This window comes from Pelophylax lessonae (genome assembly GCF_965119305.1).
Source record: "Pelophylax lessonae genome assembly, chromosome: 10".
In the NCBI taxonomy this organism is placed as follows: domain Eukaryota; kingdom Metazoa; phylum Chordata; class Amphibia; order Anura; family Ranidae; genus Pelophylax; species Pelophylax lessonae.
Genome location: NC_138777.1, coordinates 99031469 through 99050058, shown reverse-complemented (window position 1 = coordinate 99050058; position 18590 = coordinate 99031469). Strand labels below are relative to the sequence as shown.

General features: G+C 43.0%; 1 protein-coding gene across 5 annotated transcripts in view; it reads right to left on the bottom strand.

Moving 5' to 3' along the window:
• The window catches only part of ZDHHC1 (zDHHC palmitoyltransferase 1), an 82950-nt gene that overhangs the window by 49092 nt on the left and 15268 nt on the right, over positions 1 to 18590 (bottom strand). For 2 of the 5 annotated variants that reach the window (XM_082270920.1, XM_082270924.1), the window contains exons 2-3: positions 9981 to 10279; positions 505 to 908 (exon numbers count right to left, since the gene is read on the bottom strand). The gene's annotated coding sequence lies outside the window, so the exon portion shown is untranslated. Of the gene's footprint in view, positions 1 to 504; positions 909 to 6638; positions 6755 to 9975; positions 10280 to 18590 lie in introns of those variants that run through there. The other 3 variants (XM_082270921.1, XM_082270922.1, XM_082270923.1) reach the window with 3 other exon arrangements.

Genomic DNA, 18590 nt, shown 5'->3' with positions numbered 1-18590 from the left:
CCCTGCACCATGACCAGCTCCGCTAAGGACTCCAAGGGACCCCCTGGATGTGAAATGCCCAGGACCTCCGCATATAACTTGATGCCTGTTACCACTTCACTCTTGTGAGTTATATTGCTTTTATCCTACATTAAAGGTTTTAAACTGCTACACTTAGATTGGCGCTTTGGGTCTCTCTCTCCCCTTGTATTTCATACAGAGTTGCTTCTCTCTTCAACCGCCAGCAGCCATCCAAGTGGACCAGAACTTTTTGGACTCTCACTGGAACTATAAAAACCCCCCTTCCACTCCTCCGCCCAGCATAGACTGCCCTAGGATCCCTGGCATTCTGCTTGCGCCAAATATCCCCCTTTCTTGCTATTTCTTACTCAGTGTCTGGCCCCTACATTAATCCAGCCTTTAGTGTGGCCTTTTTACCCAGAATCAGAGCGGCCCGGGGGGGCAATTGCCACCCTGCCCCCCTTCCCAGTCCTCCCCTGCATAGCAGATAGTAAAAAAACTCACCAGAACATCATTGGCCAATCAGGCCAGCTGCTGGAAGCATTGGATCTGGAGAATGGTTATTGATACTTTTTTTCCAAAACTGGCTGTTTCTGCTCATTCAAGGATCCTTGGGAGTGTAAACATACACAAGGAATGAAGCAGATAATAAAAGGTTGTGGTATGTCCAACACTGAATGTGAAGAGGTTAGTAATCCACATGACAAAGCGTGGTTGCGGTCTTCACAGTCAAGTGACTGCAAATGAGAAGAGTCCAGTAAGAAAACACATCCATACAGTAGAAGTCAGATTCTCCGGAGTTACTCCAGTTCTGCCTGGTGCGGCCTGTGTACAAGGACTGAGATTTTCCAAAGTCTTACATCAGGTTGCAGCTGCTGAAATGTGATTCTCATGAACTCTGACGAAAACTACAGAAATGAAAAATACAGCAATCAGTGTGGAATTTTGCAGAGTGACACAGCTGACTGGCTAATTATTAAGCAGTATGTCACCATATTTAAATAAATACTAACACCATTCCAAACCATTTGCATAAACTTTATATCAACTTGTCTGAACTGGACGAAGCATGTCCATAAGTAAACATCTATTTTATTAGCTATTTTGCTATGAAAACATTTAAATAACTAAAGGAAGAGGACATAAAAAACAAAAAAAAAAAATCACAAGTACATTTACTAGATCGCTAATTATGAACATTCTGCAGAGGAACACATGAGGCACACTATCTACCAAAGCGAACCTTTAGTTTGCCTTTTGGGCACAGTAACAAGTTCACTGTAAAACACGCATGGAAAGGAGCCTACATACCTCCCAACTTCCACAGGTGAGAGGGGACACCTTCTAGCACAAAGTATATGAGCAAGGGACTTACTCCTGTCAAGGTTTAACCCCTTCCCAACACCTCCCGGCAGCCCTTTACGTGTATCCTAATGATGACAGGCTGAGGAGGAGTTCCTGATCATGTGACCACCTTGACTGTAACAGTGGTCACATGATCAGCAGCCTGTTCCACCGACTTCCAATCCTAAACGGAGACCAGGAGCTGTCAGTGACAGCTCAGTAAGTAAGGCCTACCTTCCACACTGCAGCAAATATGAGTTGTGCTGGCACAAAGGGATTTCTGCAAATCAGGATTAGCTACACCCACTAGTGCTTTATTTTAACTTTATACTGGCTTTTCAAGATAACAAATTTAATAATTTAGAAGCTGAAAGATTTAGAGAAGTAAACAATTTTTGGCAGTTAAAACATTTTTCATAGAATTTTTAAATTAAAATAATAAACATGTTATAGTCACCTACTCCGTGCAATGGTACTGCACAGAGCAACCCTGAACCTCCTCTTCTGGGGTCCCCTACCAGCAATCAGGGCTCCTCTTCTGCCTGTCCCCATAGCAAGCGCTTGCTATGGTGGCAGACAGGTGGGCTTGATCCTGAGCTGGGCTGTGTCTCCCCACAAACACACGCAGCCTGGCTTGGCCCAACTCTCTCATCTTGGGATTTGACTGACAGCGACATTAGCCAATGGTTTCCACTGCTTTCAGCAATGCTGAAGAGAGGAGAGAAGACCAATACATGGGCACATCGCTGGATCGAAACAGGATTTAGGTAGGTATTTGAGGGGGGGAGAAGGGCACAGCAAGTGCCAAAATGTTTTTTACCTTAATGTGGGGAATTCACCTTTTAATGAACCTTTATAACTACTTTAAACAGTGGATTTTTTTTAAAGGTTTGTACAGTAGGTCAAAAAGAGAAGCAAAGAGAAAAGAGGACAGGGATTTTGGTTTGAAATGAGGAACAGTCCCTCCAAATGAGGGACAGTTGGGAGCTATGGAGTCTGCATGTCATTTTCAAGAGCTCCCATGCCACCCTGTTCACTTGTAGGCATCCTAAAGTCAAGAAAACAAAAGGCACTTTTTTTTTGGTCACTGATTCTAGCAATAAAGTATGTAATAAAAATGGAAAGGTTTTTTTTTTTTAAAAAAAAGTTAATTAGCAATGTTGATAAGGGAGTAGGAGGAACCAGGGACTGCGGATCAAAAATTTTTAGAAGTCTTTTGGGAGTCTACACCCTTCTTCTTGGTCCAAACAGTACAAACACACAAACGTTTAGCAACATTTTCCTAAGCCTCTGTGTATCAGTGCTGCATAGACTGAGAAGAAGGGTGTAGACTATCCTGACATTTTAGGCCTCATGTACACTGCTACTTGTAAACGGCCGTTTTGAGCAGTTGGGCGTTTTTTTTCAGAAGCCCCTGAACCCACCTCTATGTTATCTTATCTAGCCATGTACACTGGGTCATTTACAGTCATTTACAGGCAGTTGAGTTCAGTGTCGTTTTTTTGGAAAGCAATTATTTGCATTCAGGACGTTCAGAACGTGTTTACTGGCGTTTTAAACGCAAAACGCGACCGAACGCGATGACTCGCATTCAGCGCTTGCGTTTTTCCATTTAAAAGGGGAATGATTTTTTGACCTCTGGAAACGGTTCTAAACGCAAACGCCCGCTAAACGCGGGTGCAAACGCGACACAACGGACGTTTTAAACGTCCTTTAAATTCCAGCATTCAAGGGACTTTTTAAAACGTCCCGTGTACATGTAGCCTACATGTTAGTGCAAATATTATCATGCACAGTACTGAACCGTGACGTTTAAATAAACTCAATCACTAAAACTAATTTTAGTTTTACCTTGTTAGGCCCGGTTTCCACTGCTGCGGCTACAGAGTCGTGCTACTTCTAGCGCAACTCTGTAGTGTTACTTGTTTGCGGCTTTCAGTGAGACTTGTCCCTCATTATAGAAGGAAGTTGCACTGAAGTCGGCCCAAAAGTAGTGCACAAACTACTTTTCAAGTCGCCTCAATTCAAGTCGCGGCAGTGAGAATGGGCCAAATAGAAATTAATGACTTTTGACTTGCTGTGCGACTTGACATGTGTCAAGTTGTACAGCAAGTCGCAACAGTGGAAACGTAGCCTAACTGTCATTTCAAAAGGCATTTTCAATATTTTTAAATCTGAAACTTTTTGAAAATAATAACTGGTGATCCTTTTATGACAATCACTATGCAGGCATTTTCTGTGATTGGGTGACAAGTTTTTATCCTTATTTTGCTCATGGTGCTTCTGCATTGTCACCCTGTCACATGGGCCTACAATGGGGACTGCAAAAGGCCATTTAAACACGTACGCCGATCCGCCATAACATTATGAAGACTGACAGGTAAAGTGAATAACATTGATTATCTCATTAACATGGCATCTGAAAGTTCCTGGGATAAATTAGGCACCAAGTGGATATGTTGTCCCTGAAAATGATGCATTGAAAGCAGAAAAAACGGGCAAGCGTAAGTATTTGAGTGACCTTGATAGGGGCCAAATTGTAATGGCTATATAACTGGATCAGAGCAACTCCAAAGCTGCAGTTCTTGCCGGATGTTCCCAGTCTGCAGTAGCCATGATCTACCAAAAATAGTCCAAGGAAAGAAAACCAGCAACAGGGTCATGGGCGGCCATTGATGCATGTAAGGTGCAAAGCCTGGCCCCTGTAGTCCCATCTAATAGAAGAGCCGCTGTAGTTCAAATTGCTGAAAAGTTAATGATGGTTCTGCTACATAGGTGTCAGAACACACAGTGCATTTAAGTTTGTTGTGTATGTCCCCAGTCCAGTCAGGGTGCCATGCTGACCCATGTCCACAGCCAAAAACACATAAAATGGGCATGTGGGCAGTGGTGTATTATGGTTTTGTGCTTCCCCAGGCAATAATATGCCCCCCCATCTAAATTTGCCCCACCCCAGCGGCTTTAAAATTGCGCATCCCTGTGTAACGGCAACAAGCAACGTACATATTACTATCCATAGGTGATGCTTTAAAAGCCTTTACAGGTTACCAAAAGATGTGCAAAAAGTGATAAAAATCAGCACAACTGATATAAATGAATTAAATGAAAGTCAGCAGCTATACCAAAACTTTCTCACTTGAAAAGTAATAAAATGTATATAATGCAGGGGTACAGCGCTAAAGTGAATATGTGCAAATAAGGTTCCTAGAATAATCAAAAAGTGACAATGTCCTTCTTACAATATCCATAGTAAAGAATATTGCCAAAAACTCCAATAATAAACAATAAAATGATCAAAAATATATATATCACAATATTATTGGTGCATAGGTAGCAAAAGGTGCAATAAATAACGTGCATAAAACGGCCTCAAAAAAGTCTATAAGTGTTCACTTCTTCAAATTCAGCATATAAAGTGCTTGATAGATGTCTCCATCCACTAAGTGCTTCGTGACACCACCACCAATAGCCACAAGATGGCCTCTCACCTTATGTATGAATAAAGAAAGCAATGTTTCCTTAGTAGACTCTGGGGCCTCTGGGGCTTTACATATCTGCAGATTTTATGTATTTAAGTGGATGTACACTCCTCTATAATGCTTTTAACTATAGGTAAGCCTATAATAAGGCTTACCTATAGGTACTGTAAATATCTCCTAAACATGTACCGTTTAGGAGAGAATTACTGTATTCTGCGCCAATGACGTCATCGCGCATGCATTCTCAGAAGGAACAGCTGCCCGTGCCATTTCTTCAGAGCCCTGTGCCATGACTGGCATGCGCGGGAGTGACATCACGTGGCTCTGTCCAGTAGCACAACCAGAGTCCGCGGACCCAGAAGGAAGACAGATGAAGATGGATGCGGCCTCCAGCGGGGACGAGAGCTTCGTTTGTAGGTAAGTGTCACATAATGTGCTAGTATGCAATGCATACAAGCACATTATGCCTTTCCTTTGCAGGTAAGAAAATAGAAAAAGCTGACTTTACTTCCTCTATAATGGGTATAAACAACTGTAAACGCATATATGCATACTCACTTAAAGTCATTACAGTGATTGTACACATGAAAACGCTGTATGTATCCTAATGCAAGAACTTTAGACATGTATTTTGTGCAAGATCTTCTGCTAGCTCTGCCAGCATGAATCTGCAATACGTGCAGAAAATACACATGCTTGTGTAAACAAAGCCTAAACCTAAAGAAATAAAATGCCACAAACCTGCATTTAGGCTGCATTCACACTTGAGCGTAGCGTTTTACCGCGTTTTTTGCCGTGATTGTACCGCGATTTTCAGGCGTTTTTGGAGGCAGGCATTGACATCTATCAAAAACGCTGGTAATCAGCCCAAAAAGAAGCTCATGTACTTTTTTCAGGTATAGGCGTTTTGCAAAAAGCTCAGAAGAGAACAGGGGCCATTTAAATGAATGGGGTTTTACTTGTTGGGTGTTTTGGAATGGTTTTTTTTTAGCGTTTTTGGAGCTGAAAAACACTCAAAAACGCCCAGGTGTGAATGGAGCCTTAGAGAGGAGCTTTCTAGCTTAAAAAACAAAACAAAAACAAAAAAACGTAAAACGCATTAACATTCGCATGCGCATGCCCATATGTGTGTACATTCATTCTAGAAGAAGTTAATACTCTAGCCAAAAGAATGAGTTTATATGCATAGGCTTTGAAGCGCCATGCGCCTGTAAATGCATGTAATAAGGTGCTAAAAATTTGCATTTTCTTTTATATTTTTCTGTTAGCCATGGCAGAATGGTCTAGTGTAGAAAGGAGGATTTAAATAATGCACCTTTGCGTTTCCCCGCATCCAATTCGCATTTCAGGAGATTGTGACTGGCTCTCTATGGAGCTGGTTCACATACCTCCGTAGCGAGTGCGGTGTGAATTGCACAAGAGTCCTGTGCGTCTTCTGGTCCCTTTTCAGTTCCAAATTCAGCCAAAAATTTGGACTGAAATGGGACCTGAAACGGTGAACAGGGACGCACTGGACCCAGGTGTGAGCCGCAGCGAGCAGCAGTGTGAACCCAGCCTTATACTAAATAAAATGCAGACCATTTTCATCACGTTGGAGTGTGATTTATAGTCATGGCCAACATTCCTAAAAATTTTGTAAAGTGCAAGTTCTCCAGAATGTATTATTTACACCAAAAGAATAGCATGTACAATGACTGCATTTTTTGTTTAAATTCTGTACAAAAACCTACAAAAAGCCTAAAATACACAAAGTTCTACATAACTTTCTATGAATTTCCCTGAATATGGTCACTTCAAAAAAGCTGATTATTTTACCTTATAATCCGGAAAGCCGAGACATTCTGCAGAAGGAACACCAAACTGTAGGAGGAACAAGATCCTCCCTTCTAGGTATTTACCATCTTCACTCGCACAACTAGTTAGTTTGCAGTTTCTATGTACAATCTCTAAGTTACCTGGCAGAAAGTAGCTGACACCTGAAAACCTGCATTGTACACAATGGTTGTCCCAGGAGACTATCATGACACATAGCCTCAAACTGTCCCTCCTATGGAGCCAAATCCTTTTTTCCTCTTTCTCCTCAAATGTCCATCTTATAGCTTTTCTGCACTGATCTGTATAAATAAATGTACTACTTATGGCGCCCATTCATGGATGGAAATTTGGCTAGTTCAGCAAGGACTGGCTGAATTTCTATTTATGTACGGGCAGGCTGATTGTACACAAGTGATTGTACAAAAGTTGATCTACGGATTGACTTCTGTACAACCAGCCTGTTGGGTTTTTTCCATTCAGTATATTCTGATGGCGGGGAACACCCCCTGCTGTCAGAAAACAATTACCTAGTGGGAGTGATTTCCTCATTCACAATGAGTGTATGGATGGAGAATGAGGTCTTTTTTTTTCTTTTTTGTTTAAACAAAAAAAATACAAAAAGAATTATCATATGGCTTGCCTTAACCAGTTTACGACCGCCCGCCGCAGATGTACTGCGACAGGCAGGCAGCCGCTCCCAGGCAAATCGCCGTACATGTACGGCGCTCGCTCTCGGGAGGCTAGGGGGCGAGTGCGCGCCGCCGGCAGCGCGCTCCCGCCCCCGCTCGTCAGCAGGGAAGCCGATGCCGCAGGCAGGCGGCTCCGATTGCCGCCTGACACCCACAATCGTTCCCAGCTGAGAAAGAACAGTCAGCTGTTGTAAACACAGTTCACCGTTCTTCTCCCTGAAATGATCATAGAGCCCATGTGATCCTTCTATATAGGAACACATGTCTCTATGGTAATTTCAGAAGCCACGCAACCCCCCCCCCCCCCCCACAGTTAGGATCACTCCCCTAGGCTCACATTTAACCCCTTGATCACCCATAATGTTAACCCCTTCCCTGCCAATGTCATTATTACAGTAACAGTGCATATTTTTAGCACTGATTACTGTAGTAATGTCACTGGTACCCCCAAAAGTGTCAAAAATGTCAGTCAGGGGTCCGATCTGTCCACCGCAATGTCGCAGTCCCGCAAAAAAAAAAAATTTGCAGATTGCCGCCATTACTAATAAAATAAATAAATAAAAATGACATAAATCTTTCCCGTAGTTAGTAGCTGAGATAACTTTTGCGCACTCCAATCAAAATACGCTTATTGCGTTTTTTTTAACCAAAAATATGTAGCAGAAAACAAATTGGCCTAAAATGTTAAAATAATTTTGATTTTTAAATTTTTTTTTTTTTTTTTGAGAATGTCATAAAGCAGAATGTGAAAAATGTTTTTTATTTCAAAATTGTCGCTTTTTTTTGTTTATAGCGCAAAAAAAAAAAAAAAAAAAAAAAAAATTGCACAGGTGATCAAATACCACCAAAAGAAAGCTCTATTTGTGGGGGGGAAAAAAAGGACATAAATTTTATTTGAGTACAGCGTCGCACAATCGCGCAATTCATTAAAGTAACGCAGTGCCGAATCGCAAAATAGGGCCTGGTCAGGAAGGGGGCAAATCCTTCCAGGCTTAAAGTGGTTAAAGCAGAACTTCACCCTAAGGCTCGGTTCACATCCATGCAGTTTGCGATTGGTGCTTTCTACAGTGCATTTTGTTTATGCAATTTTACCATGATTTGCATTTTTTATGCTTTTTTTTTTTCTTTTAGCTCATTTGTTATTGGGCAGATTAAAAAAATGCAAATTGCGGTAAAATCGCACTACATGCTTTTCTGCAGCTTCCCCATTGAAATCTATGGACCCAAAAAAAGCCCGTCCCGTTTTGCGTTTAAAAAAGTTCCTAAACCTTTCCAAAAACGCAGTGGCTAAAAAAAAAAAAGGAGTATAGATGTGAGCGTGACATGAAACCATGTAAAGCAGTGGTCCTTAACCCTGGTCCTCAGGGACCACTAACAGGCCAGGTTTGCAAGATAACTGAAATACATCCCAGGTGATATAATTTGCTGCTCAGTGATTGCAGTACTCTAGTCTGCAACTTGCCAAGGTAATACTTAAAATCTGGCCTGTTAGTGGGCCCTGAGGACTGGAGTTGAGAACCACTGATGTAAAGGACTGTAGTGAGTTTCTGCAAAAAGCACCAAAAAAAACACATAGGTGTGAACCAGGCCTAAAGAGGGAGTTCTGCTTTGTGCCCCCTCCTTTTCTTGTTTCTGAACTTTTTTATTGTGGGGGGGGGGGGAGTGGGAAAATACCACCAAAAGAAAGCTCAGTTTGTGGGGAAAAAAGAACATTCATTTTATTTTGGTACAGTGTCGCATGACCGTGCAATTTTCTGTTAAAGTAACGCAATGCAGAATCGCAAAAAATAACTTGGTCATTAAGGGGGCAAATCCTTCCGGTCCAGAACTGGTTAATCTGTAGTTTTACAGTACTTGACTGACATAGGTGACATAAGTAGTTCCAGGAATCTAATAGAGTATAGAATCTGAACTTTGCATAGGAATGAATGGAGGTTGCAGCACCCATATGCAAGCCCAACAAAGAAGATTGTTATTGGAGACTGCAGTGCTTCGGAAGCTGCAAACTCTAGATCTCGGCTCCTAAAATCACATGCGATGTCTGTGCAGTGCAAATTCAGCCATACAGTTTGTATGGCTGAATTCGCACCGCAATCGCACTGAAACACGCACAGGACCCTTTTTTTGGTCTGCAGCAGAATCGGATTGCATGGTGGTTCACACTAGTGCGATCCGATTCTGTGCGAACTTTCAGATCGCACTGCGATATGCGATCTGATCTGAGGGTGTCGTTAACTTTGTATTGACACCCCCAGCGTATTGTATATGGCAGTGTGAACTGCCTGTTGTGCGGATGCGATGCGGGAACACGCTGTATATTCGCAGCATTCCCGCATCGCATAAATGTGAACCGGCACTCACACTTCATTATTTCTAAAGTATATTTCCATGTTTGCAGCCAAATTAGGATAACATCGCCTTTATATTTGTTACAGGTTACCATTCCGCACAATTACAAAAATATAAATATTTCTGTGTGTTACTCGTTGTGATCTGTGAATGCCTGTTGTATCTGTAATGATTGAACTGTGAAATAAAGATTGTAAAAAACATAAAAAAAAAAATATTGCTGCTTACCTTTGTACTTGCTCTGAAAACTTGAAAACAAAAAGACAACAACAAACAGCGCAGAATAGTAGAATTTATACCATACCATTCGTCTTCCTCTGCTCACGGCTCATAAATCCATTTCTTTTCAGAGCTCCTCGTAGTATAAAACACAGTACAGTCCATCCACCTCAAGATACCTTCTCTATAAATGTCCTTATTATTCCTGAGCTCCTCTGTGTTCATCACATCCTCACACTTCCTAGTTGTGATGCTTCTGGTCATGTGTCCATGCTTTTTCCAATCAGGATGCTTACACTGTGCCTCTGCTTGTCCAGTCTCTTCCAAGCTTGTCTTCTCCCATGCCTCCGTAGAAATGTTCAGCTGGGTGTGATAGAAGTGTGACTGGGTGGTCTACAAAAAAAAAAAAGGCATTTGTAAAATTATTGAGAAATAGAAACCTTGTGCAAATGCATATAAAAATAATTTTTATTGGCAAAAAATACACTTTTTCTACTGCACTCAAAACATAATATCTCACATTTTCTACAAAATGAAAAAAAAAGACAAGACTATCATATTTATAATATTAAAATGTATCCAGCCACCAAATTGCATGCGCTTGTAAAATGGTAAAATACTACTAAATGTTGTAAGCAGTTAAATCTTAAATATTGTCTCAAACTTTATTCTTCCACTCTGGTGCTCCAGAAGTTACTCAATATATGTCCTGCAATTTGTTTTGTGTGTATGTTTATTTTGATTTACATTTCCTATATATTGTTATATATAATACATGTATTCTAAGTAATTATATGTACATATTTCAAATATGTAATACAACAAAAGGAAGTGACAGGTTCCCTTTATGAGGACATTAGATGGTCTATTAGACCCCTGATGTCTCCTCTTCCCCCAGTCCATAAGGATCAGGGACACAGATTCCACATAATATCTTAACCACTTAACCCCGGAAGATTTTACCCCCTTCCTGACCAGGGCCTATTTTGCGATTCGGCACTGCGTGATTTTAACGGACAATTGCGCGGTCGTGCGACGCTGTACCCAAATGAAATTGACGTCCTTTTTTTCCCACAAACAGAGCTTTCTTTTGGTGGTATTTGATCACCTGTGCGATTTTTTGATCATGCGCTATAAACAAAAAAAGAGCGACAATTTTGCAAAAATAACAATATTTTTCACATTTTTTTTATATTAAATTCCCCCCAAAAAAAAAGTAAAAAAATCCAAATTTTAGGCCAATTTGTTTTCTGCTACATATGTTTGGTAAAAAAAAAAAAATCGCAAAAAGCGTATTTTGATTGGTTTGCGCAAAAGTTATTGTGTTTACTAACTAAGAGAAAGATTTTTGTCATTTTTATTGTTTTTTTTTTTTTTTAATGAGTAATGGCGGCGATCTGCGATTTTTTTTGCGGTACTGCAACATTGCGGCGGACAGATCGGACCCTTGACTGACATTTTTGACACTTTTGGGGGTACCAGTGACATTACTACAGTAATCAGTGCTATACATATGCACTGTTACTGTAAAAATGACACTGGGATGGAAGAGGTTAATTTTATTGGAGAGGGAGGGGTTAAGTGTGTCCCTAGGGGCGTGTTTCTTACTGTGATTTTAATGTGGCTTTGTGAAAGCACAGATCAACGGTCCTACATAGCAGGACAGAGTGATCAGTGCTTTTACACAGGGGAGAATGACAGGAGGCTTTGTTTACATTAGCCGCCTGCCTTTCTCCCTCTCTACCCGACGATTGCGAGTGACCGGCGGACACCGGGTCCGCCGGTCACACGCGCCGGCTTCTTCGGGTACAAGCGGGGGCGGGAGCGTGCCTCCCGCGGTGCGCGCTCGCCCCTTATTCACTCCCAGGCTAGTGACGTACCGGTACGTCACTTTGCCTGGGAGGGGCTGACCGCCGCCGTATATAGTCGGGCGGCGGTCGGCAAGTGGTTAAACCAGCATCTTCTTAAAGTGGTTGTAAATGCTGAAGGTTTTTTTTTTAACCTTCACACATTCTATGCATGAAGGTAAAAAAACCTTCAGTATGTAGCAGCCCCCCCCCCAGCCCCCTCGAATACTTACCCGAGTCCCCTCTCAATCCAGTGATGACCATGAGAGCCTTGCCTTTCCGGGGACTCGTACTACTGATTGGGTAATGGCCAATGGCTCCTGCTGCTGTCGATCACAGCCAGTGAGCCAATCAGGAGACAGACAATTTTGGCCCAAACCACGGCTCCATGCGTGAAGTCTGATCTCCATCCAGCGATGTGCACGAGAGCCGAGGCTCTCCCGGGTCTCTCGCTTCTCAGTGGCTGAGATGCAGCAAACAGGAGCCATTGACTCCTGCTGCTGTCCATCAAAGTCAGTGAGTCAATGAGGAGAGAGGGGGGTGTGGCGACGCCACGGCTCTGTGTCTGAATGAACACACAGAGCAGCGGCCCAGCTCAGGTGCCCCCACAGCAAGCTGCTTGCTCTGGGGGCACTTGGAAGGAGGGAGGGGCCAGAAGTGCCGGCGAGGGACCCAAGAAGAGGAGGATGTGGCCTGCTCTGTGCAAAACCACTACACAGAGCAGGCAAGCTGCCGTTTGGCCCACCCCCTCTCTCTCCTGATTGGCTAACTAACTTTGATTGTCGGACATGTCACCGCTGACATCCGCTGCTCCCTAGGGCTGAATGGGGCATCCGATCAGATCCGCCTAAAAAACTGACAGGCGGATCTGATCGGAACGCCCGTGTGAAAGAGCCCTTAGGCTCGGTTCACACTATGTCGCTCCGACTACGTCGCTCCGACTCCGGTGGCGACCTGTGAAGTCGCGTGCAGCGTGACTTCGGCACGACTTGCACGGACTTTATAAAATGAATGACTATGCAAGTCGCTCCAGGTCGCCCGGAAGTAGTACAGGACCCTTTTTCTAAGTCGGAGCGACTTGCTTCGCTCCTATTAGAACGGCTCCTGTAGCAGTCAATGGACCGCGACGGTGCACAACTTGTCAGGCTGACCGAGTCGCCTGACAAGTCGTGCTAGTGTGAATGGAGACTTAAATGTTATATAGCAGAATGTGAGAAATATTTTTTTTTTTTCTTTCAAAATTGTCGCTTTTTTTTGTTTAAAGCGCAAAAAAAAAAAAAAAAAAAAAAAAAAAAAAAAAAAAAAAAAAAAAAAAAAAAAAAAAAAAAATCGCACAGGTCATCAAATACCACCAAAAGAAAGCTCAATCAATTTTATTTGGGTACAGCTTCGCACGACCGCGCAATTTTCCGTTAAAGTAACGCAGTGCCAAATCGCAAAATAGGGCCTGGTCATTAAGGGAGCAAATCCTTCTGGTCTTAAAGTGGTTAAAGCACAGCATCATGGACACAGCATGTGTACATGTGGTAGCAGCTGTATGTTTAGAATTCAGGCAGTTGGTGTGGGGAGAAAAACCATGACTCATCCACCCGATTTTACTGCTCCCCCCAGTCCCATGTGTGAATGGGCCTTAATAATACTTTCACATGGAACGGAGCCCACTTTAATCAGCAGGGAAATGCATGAGCACAGCTCTTATTGAATCAAAGCTAAACAGGGCGGATGCCAGTTTTTTTACGTGTGACGTTCGGTTTGTGCAGCAGACACAGGTGGACCCATGAGAGCTCTAGGAGCAGCCGAATATAAACAGACTCCAGTGTCAGTTTACATCACGCTACCTCCGATGGGTCACGTTTAGATCCAGAAATGTGAAAGAGGATGCAGTCTTTTTTCCATTTTTTTTCCCAACCTGGATGGATTCAGAGATACAGTAGGCAGGTGTGAACATCAGAGCTCAATGATGAAGGGGGAACACCCCGAAACGCGTAAGCGTTTTTTTGGAGGTCTACATCCTTCCACAGCCTGCGGCAGCTGAGAATGCCCAGTGGAGACCCCTGGTGGTCCCTCATTGCCCGTGTTTCATAATCATTTTGGGAGTATAATGTGTATACATGTCTATTACAATAAATTGTTTTAAAGATAATGCGCTAGGCTGGTGCGCCCTCTGTCCATTTCTCTTTTCCAAGACCTTATTGGAATGCCTATCTCAAAGGAAACTTGAACTGGCCATAGAAGAATGTTTTTTTGTTTTTTTTAAACCAGTGGTGGGTTGAACACAAAAAACAACCCAATTAACTCAAACATTTGATGTGGATAGGGAAATCCTCCTGTTGTGTCCTTATATTCTGACAATTAAGCCCTGTACACACGCACCGATTGTTGGCCGACCGATCGGCCGACTTTTGTCCAGTGTTGTTGTGTTGGTTGAAATGTGCTCTAGACTGCACACAAATTTTTTCGGCCAACAACAACCAACTTCAGAAGTGATGTCATGTGATGGTTCACTTTCCGTGTGTTTTTTCTTCTCTGAGCATGCCCAGTCTTGCTCATCTGATTTTTGTCTGCCGAAATCTGTACTGACTGACGAACAATCGGCCGTTCTGTTGACGGCCAACAAAAATTGTATTGCATGCAAACCAGATTTTGTTCGGCCGAAAAGTCGCAGTCGGTTGTCGGAAGCATCATACTAACAAGCCAACAGTTGGCCGAAAATTTACGGCCAACAATCGGTGCGTGTGTACGGGGCTTAACTCCCATATTTGTGCATCAATGATAAAAAAAGTGTGGCATAGCCCACGCTACCTTATAGGTAATGATATATGGCTTGTCTTGTGATGGGTGGTTGTGTTCCCACAATGTGAATGAAATAATGAGAGTGTATGTTGTTGAGCCTACTGCCCTTAGTAGTGTCAGTAAGACCCCGTTCACACTGGGGCGATCCGACTTGCCGGGGCGACCTCACAGGTCGCGGCGCGCAGCTCGCACCGCAACCTCGGAGCGGCCGGCACGGACTTCATAACATTGAAGTCAATGCAGGTCGCCCCAAAGAAGCTCCGGACCCTTTTTCTAAGTCGGAGCGACTTGTGTCGCTCCTATTAGAACGGGTCCTGTGCTAATCTATGGCAGGCGACCTACAGCGACCAGGTCGCCCCAGTGTGAACAGGGTGTCAAAGAATTGTGTTTAATTATAAAGTCCAAACAAAGTCTAAAACCTTCCCTAGTGTCCTTGGTAAATAGTATTGGTGGATTCACAAATATATGTAGATCACATATAAATATCAATATCATAAAATCAAACACTGGTTCCTAGATAGACTCTAATACAGGGATTAGAAATGTGAAAACACAACATGTACTGTGAAAGAAAATGAGCAACTGAATAGCGTAATTGCAAAAAATCACAATATCACAATATAAATCATATAAACTGAAAAAGTCCTTCAAAGTGCAACACATATATGCAATTCATAAGTCCATAATATTACCAAGCGCAAACAAAGTCTAAAACCTTCCTCATTGGTGTCCTTTATAAATAGTATTGGTGGATTTACAATTATATGTGGATTATATAGCGATATCATTAAATCAAACCCTGGTTCCTAGATATACTCCAATACAGTGATTACACATTGTGTTTCATATTTATCTGCACTGTTAATGTGAAAAAAAAAAAATCACAATTTCATCGCATAAACTGAAAAAGTCCTTACAAGTGCAACATGTACAGTATCTCACAAAAGTGAGTACACCCCTTACATTTTTGTAAATATTTTATTATATCTTTTCATGTGACAACACTGAAGAAATGACTTTGCTACAATGTAAAGTAGTGAGTGTACATCTTGTATAACAGTGTAAATGTACTGTCCCCTCAAAATAACTCTCAACACAAAGCCATTAATGTCTAAACCATTGGAAACAAGTGAGTACACCCCTAGGTAAAAATGTCCAAATTGGGCCCAAAGTGTCAATATTTTGTGTGGCCATCATTATTTTCCAGCACTGCCTTAAACCCTCCTCTTGGGCATGGAGTTCACCAGAGCTTCACAGGTTGCCACTGGAGTCCTCTTCCATTCCTCCATGATGACATCATGGAGCTGGTGGATGTTAGAGACCTTGCGTTCCTCCACCTTCTGTTTGAGGATGCCCCACAGATGTTTAATAGAGTTTAGGTCTGGAGACATGCTTGGCCAGTCCATCACCTTTACCCTCATCTTCTTTAGCAAGGTACTGATCATCTAGGGGTCGTTATCATGTTGAAATACTGTCCTGCAGCCCAGTCTCCAAAGGAGGGGTTCATGCTCTTCTTCAGTATGTCACATGTTGGCATTCATGGTTCCCTCAATAAACTGTAGTTTCCCAGTGCTGGCAGCACTCATGCAGCCCCAGACCATGACACTCCCACCACCATGCTTGACTGTAGGCAAGACACACTTGTCTTTGTACTCCTCACCTGAATGCTGCCACACACGCTTGACACCATCTGAACGAAATAAGTTTATCTTGGCCCCATCAGACCACAGGACATGGTTCCAGTAAACCATGTCCTTAGTCTGCTTGTCTTCAGCAAACTGTTTTTGGGCTTTCTTGTGCATCATCTTTACAAGAGGCTTCCTTCTGGGGCGACAGCCATGCAGACCAAGTTGAAGCAGTGTGCAGTGTATAATCTGAGCACTGACAGTCTGACCCCCCACCCCTTCAAACTCTGCAGCAACGCTGGCAGCACTCATACGTCTATTTCCCAAAGACAGCCTCTGGATGTGACGCTGAAAACGCGCACTCAACTTCTTTGGTTGACCATGGCGAGGCCTGTTCTGAGTGGAACCTGTCCTGTTAAACCACCGTATGGTCTTGGCTGCAGCCCGGTTTTAGGGTCTTGGCAATCTTCTTATAGCCTAGGCCATCTTTATGTAGAGCAACAATTCTTTTTCCTCAGAGAGTTCTTTGCCATGAGGTGCTATGTTAAACTTCCAGTAACCAGTATGAGAGAGTGAGAGCGATAACACCAAATTTAACACACCTGCTTCCCATTCACACCTGAGGCCTTGAAACACCGAGTCACATGACACCGGGGAGGGAAAATGGCTAACTGGGCCCAATTTGTTCATTTTCACTTAGGGGTGTACTCACTTTTGTTGCCATTGGTTTAGACATTAATGGCTGTGTGTTGAGTTATTTTTATGGGACAGCAAATTTACACTGTTATACAATCTGTACACTCACTACTCTACATTGTAGCATTTCTTCAGTGTTGTCACGTGAAATGATATAATAAAAAAATTACAAAAATGTGAGGGATGTACTCACTTTTGTGAGATACTGTGTGTGTGTATATATATTGTGAGGGATTAGCTCGGTAGCAGGTGTGGATAACCCCTTTGGGGGGGTTCGTCACACAGGGAGATAGCCGAGGAGTGGTTTAAAACAACAGTTTATGGTTTATTCTTCCAATTTCTTCAAACAAGTGCATGCAGCAAAAACATCAAAATAAAATAAAACACAAAATAAATCCTGGCCGCTGTGGGCGTCTACCTTCTCACACAACGGAACCTACCTAAGGAGTCTTCCCAACCTACTGTTGGGCAGACACTGCTGATCCTACAGCAAACACTCAAATGTCCATTTGTGTTTTCTTTACACAGAAAAAGTTCAACACCTCACCTTTAGAAGTCTCTCATCTGACTGCTCTCCCCAGCTTACACAGCCTCAGGAGACAGCAATCAATAGACTCCCTTTGGACAAATTATAGAGGTCTTAATTGCCTCATTCTGAACAGCTGAAAGTTTTCTCAACTTCCGTACACCTTCCTGCCTACCTCTGCAGCCGACACCTGATAGCAATTGGTGAATTGTCTAAACCAAGCAGAAATATATCTCCCGTCGGTGACAACACCCATAGATTTACCTGACTTCCTGTCACATACCCCCCCTCTTGTTTCAACCCTAGGGTTGGGACACAGGTTGCCAGGCACGCATGTGCTTGGGACAAACCATCTGCATTCCCCATTTGAACACCGGGGCGATGCGTTACCACAAAACTAAATTCCTGAAGGGCCAGGAACCACCTATTTATTCTCCTATTGGTCTCCTTGTTCTGTGCCATCCACTTCAATGGGGCGTGATCCGTCACCAGTTCAAACTGTCTACCCAGGAGGTAGTACCGGATAGAATCCAAGGCCCATTTCACGGCCAAACACTCTTTCTCAATGGTGGCATAATTCTCCTCATGGGCCTTCAACTTTCGGCTGAGGTACATAACAGGGTGTTCTTCCCCATTGATAATCTGGGACAGTACAGCTCCTAAACCCACATTTGATGCATCTGTCTAGACCAAAAAGTCTTGTGAAAAGTCAGGCGACTTTAAAACTGGCTGGCTACATAAGGCCTGTTTTAAAGCCTGAAAAGCTGTTTCTGCCTCGGGAGTCCATTTGATCATGACAGACTCCTTCCCTTTGGTCAAATTGGTCAGGGAAGCAGCCTGTGAGGCAAAATGGGGAATAAAACGGCGATAATAACCAGCAATCCCCAAAAATGCACGAACCTGTTTCTTGCTGGTGGGACGTGGCCAATCCTTAATAGCTTCAACTTTGTTTATTTGGGGCTTGATTAGACCTCTACCAATGGTATACCCCAGATACTTCGCCTCTTCTAGCCCAATGGTACATTTTTTTGGATTGGCTGTAAACCCAGCTTTCCAGATGGAATCCAACACAGCCTGAACTTTTGGTAAGTGTGAGTCCCAATCCTCACTGTGAATGACCACGTCATCGAGGTATGCAGCAGCATAGGCTTGATGAGGCCGAAGGGTCTTATCCATGGTGCGTTGGAATGTGGCAGGATAATTCTGTA